General features: G+C 41.9%; 1 pseudogene; it reads left to right on the top strand.

The window, feature by feature from the left end:
- Positions 1–678: 678 nt before the first annotated feature.
- Positions 679–1,924, top strand: LOC747304 (mitochondrial protein C2orf69-like; annotated as a pseudogene).
- The last annotated feature ends 2,555 nt before the right edge of the window (positions 1,925–4,479 follow it).

The raw sequence follows: 4,479 nt of genomic DNA, 5'->3' as shown, positions 1-4,479 counted from the left end.
ATTTATTGATAAGAAACCTGCATGGAAAACTATGCAGGTTTCTCAAAACAAAAAACAAAAACCTAAAAATAGAACTACCATATAATCCAGCAATTCCATTATTGAGTATATATCAAAAGGAAATAAAATTAGTATATTGAAGAGATAGCTGCTCTCTCATGTTTATCATAGCTCTATTGACAACAGCCAAGATATGGAATCAATCTTGTGTCCATCAGGGATAAATGGATAAAGCGAATATGGTGTATACACATAATGGAATACGATTTAACCATAGGAAAAAAAAATCCGCCCTTTGGGAGGCCGAGGCGGGCAAATCAGGAGGTCAAGAGATCGAGACCATCTTGGTCAAAATGGTGAAACCCCTTTTCTACTAAAAATACAATTAGTTGGGCGTGGTGGCACGCGCCTGTAGTCCCAGCTACTCAGGAGACTGAGGCAGGAGAATCGCTTGAACCCGGGAGGCGGAGGGTGCAGTGAGCCAAGATCGCGCCACTGCACTCCAGCCTGGCGACAGACGTTCCGTTTCAAAAGAAAAAAAATATATTAATAAAAAGAATAAAATCCGGCGCTGCGCGGTGACATCAGTCTCTGTCGTTAATGCCTCGCGCCGGCTACCGTCCTGCGCAGTCTCTTTCTGAGGACCCCCCCCCCCCCCCACTCTCCGCCTTCCAATAAGGAGTTCAGGTTTTGCGGTCGCCGTGGTTGCTGTTCCTGCTGCCACAGGTTGGAACTGGAGATGCCTCTTCCTTCTCTCAGGACAGAACCATGAGCCTAGCGGCAGCGCCGGTTCGCAAAGCTCCCCCTCCGCCAACGGGCGCCTCCTCAGAGCCGACCGTGTCCGCCCTGCCGGGAGCTGACCCGCAGCGCAGTGCAGAGTTGCTCCTGTTGGCGGTGACCGGGGAGGGACTGGAGCGGCGGATCATCTCCAGGAAGCGGGCTGAGTAGGAACTGCAGCCGCCACATCCTCTCTTTACCCGGGGATGTGCAGGATTACCGTGAAATCATGACTCGTCATCCTGCGAATTACCAATGGGAAAATTGGAGTCTAGAAATTATTGCCTCCATTTTAGCCCACCGGTTCCCCAATAGCTGTATTGGGGTGATGAAGTGCTCCGGAACAAATGCAGCTGCCATGATAGTTTTCTGAAAAGTAACATGTTTGGTTTCCCAGAACACAATACAGACTCTGGAGCTTTTAAGCACCTTTATATGTTATTAGTTAATGCTTTTAAGTCAGAGTAGTTTATCAAAGGAAAATTTGAATGATTGGAATAAGGACTCCACAGCATCTAATTGTAGATGTCCAATTCTTCTCATACTACAAATCATTTCCAGGAAGGAAAAGATAGGACCTTTGAAAAATCTGATGGATCGGCCATGTGTTTTTATCCACCATCACTAAATGATGCATCTTTTCCTTTGACTGGATTCAATAAATGTGTTGTTTTGAATCAGTTTCTTTGAATTGAAAGAAGCCAAGAAAGACAAAAACATAGATGCTTTCATTAAAAGCATAAGTACAATGTATTGGCTGGATGGTGTTCATTCCGGAGGAAGGAATACTGGAGTTACTTATCCACAAGTCTTGAAAGAATTTGCACAAACAAGAATTATTGTTCACACCCATGGAACACTTTACCAAGTATGTGATCTAATGAGATCTTGCATTGGAAAGGAGCAAAATAAATTTTTTAGATACTTGGGGATATTGGTATGCTGGTGAGTAGCTGAATTCATTTCACAAAGGAAGCTCCCTACATAGAGAATCCCTTTCAGAATTCATGAAGTGTTTGAGACTACAAGTATATTAATGTACTTGTTCAGCGGAAGAGCATAAGCACTTTGAGTGTTATAAATTCAGATAATGGAATGTACTTCATAGATGTATTGTCAGTTTGGGGGTATGGAGGGAAGCACACATTCCTGAAAAATGAGTGTAATGTGCGATAGTATTTTTTTTTTTTTTGAGGCTGAGTCTCGCTCTTGTTGCCCAGGCTGAAGTTCAATGGCACTGTCTCAGCTCACCGCAACCTCTGCCTCCCGGATTCAAGTGATTCTCCTGCCTCAGCCTCCCAAGTAGCTGGGATTACAGGCATGTGCCCCCACGCCCGGCTAATTTTTTTTTTTTTTTTTTTTTTTTAGTGGAGACGGTGTTTCTCCATGTTGGTCAGGCTGGTCTTGAACTCCTGACCTCAGGTGATCCGCCCACCTCGGCCTCCCAAAGTGCTGGGATTACAGGCGTGAGCCACCACGCCTGGCCTGCAATAGTATTTCTTGCTTTGGAATGTGAGCAATTTTTAATTTGGGTTGGGTTAGAATTAGTTAATTTGAAATCTAACAAGGTGGTTTATGATAATACCGAGGAAATGTAAGACCTTTAGAAATGAAAGTTACAACGTAGTTTTTGTAAAAGGTAACTAAAATTGTTTCTGTTGGAGATAGTTGATTTTCTGAGTAATGTTACTAATTTTGGTGACATTTTAACAGTAATTAGCTATTTTGGCATTTAAAACTTGAGTGGAAACAGTTTATTTCTCTTCAAACAAAAGCAAAGGCACAATGTTGTTTCTTGTCGTTTTGGAATAACTACCCTGCCTCTTGTGTTTTGTAAACTCATTCACTCATTGTTTAATGTGCCATGAAGTACTTTTTTCTTGAGAGTCAAAATCTGTTTGTTCCCAGTGTCCAAAAATGTGCAATAGTGTAAAGGTGGTTTTTAAAAACATAGCCGGGTGTGGTGACATGTCCCTTTAGTCCCAACTGCTCGGGAGGCTAAGTCAGGAGGACCCTTTGAGCCCAGGCTGTAATGCACCATGATTGTGTTTGTGACTAGCTACTGCACTCCAGCCTAAGCAACATAATGAGGCCTCATCCCTAAAACAAAGAAAACAAAACAAATTACACTTGAGCATTATCGCTTAATTTTTAGTTGGCAGTCTTTTGTTGATTGTTTTGGGTAAGACATTCTGGGGCTTCTTGAATATTGGCAAAAGACAGTTGTTTTGGAAAACTGTTTTAAATTAAGCATATTTACATATTTTGGATAAATTGAGACAATTTTGAATGTTTTATTATATTAATGTTTTTGAAAGAGAACAACTTAGGTAAGATAAATGTATAATGCTGTATTTGTTCATGCTCTATGAAAAAGGAAACAGATTCCAGATGTCTAAATCAATGTTTCTCCACAATCATAACTTTGTCTGAAAAAAAAATTATCCTTGGCCAAAATGGAAAATTACATTGCTGTAAGAAAAATTACAAGGGGAAGTTTAAACATCATCCAGCCTGAGGCCAGATCCTCATATAAAACAGTCACAATTTCAACTCTGAACTGCATCCATGTGTGAGATTTAGAATCTCACTAGTGGACTCTGTCCATGTATGAAGGTGACAATCTTAATTGTTGGCTACATGTGTTTATGAGATTCACAAGCTCACTGTTTGCTGGGCCCTGTTATGTAACTTTCTATACACCCCAAGGCTTTATAAAATACATGTGAGTGTCATAATCTTCTGTGACATTTTTATAATTAGTAGACCAAGGACTTTAGTTGTTGCCCTAAGCCTATTAGGGTCAAAATTTCTCCTATTGGCTGGGTCCATGTAAGAAAGCCATTATTATGACTATGCCTGGGCCTAGATATAGGTCACAGTTTCACCTGTGAGCAGAACCAGGGAGGAAAGTCACATTACCTGAATGCTGGGGCAGGGAAATGTCAATATCTCTCCATAGTCAGGAACCATACAGGAAAGTCATGTCACCTTTGTGTTAGGCTCAGTGATATGTCACAATGCCCAATGCAGGTAGAACACAGTCAAAAGAGTCATATCACCTAGGTGCTGGGCCTAGCAATATGTCATAATCCCCCTTGTTCACAGGGCCCAGTCATGAGAGGAGAGTCATGTCACCTAGATAATATGCTCAGATTTATGTTAGTGGAGGCAGAGTACAGGTGGGAATGTAGAGTCTCATCACCTAGGTGACGTGCTCAGAGACACATTACAATGGCTCTTGGGGGCAGGATGCAGGCAGCATAGTCAAATCACCTAGGTGTTTGGGTGAGGTATATGTCATGATCCCAACTGTTGGCAGGGCTCATGCAAGGGAGTAAAGTCAATCAGGTGATGAGAAAATATTATATGTCAAAGTCACACCTGCAGGAAAGTCCATGGATGATATTCACAGTCCCACATATTTTCTAGCTCAAGGTGTAAGAGACAACACGTTCTGGGAATTGTGTTAAAGTACACAAATCACAATCTCAATGGCGAACAGAATTCATGCATGAACACTTCAACCTCATCTGCAAACACTGTCTAATTAGGGCAGTCACTGCCTCACAGGTGTGCTGAGTTTTGGTATAAAAGTCACCATTTCTCCTGTGAACTGGCTCCATGTATGAAAGTCACATTACCAACTTTCAACTGATCTGGGTGTGTTATTCAGAACCTCAACAATGGGCTGTGCCCATA

Source organism: Pan troglodytes, chromosome 18, assembly GCF_028858775.2.
Source record: "Pan troglodytes isolate AG18354 chromosome 18, NHGRI_mPanTro3-v2.0_pri, whole genome shotgun sequence".
In the NCBI taxonomy this organism is placed as follows: domain Eukaryota; kingdom Metazoa; phylum Chordata; class Mammalia; order Primates; family Hominidae; genus Pan; species Pan troglodytes.
This window is presented reverse-complemented; position numbering and strand designations above follow the sequence as displayed.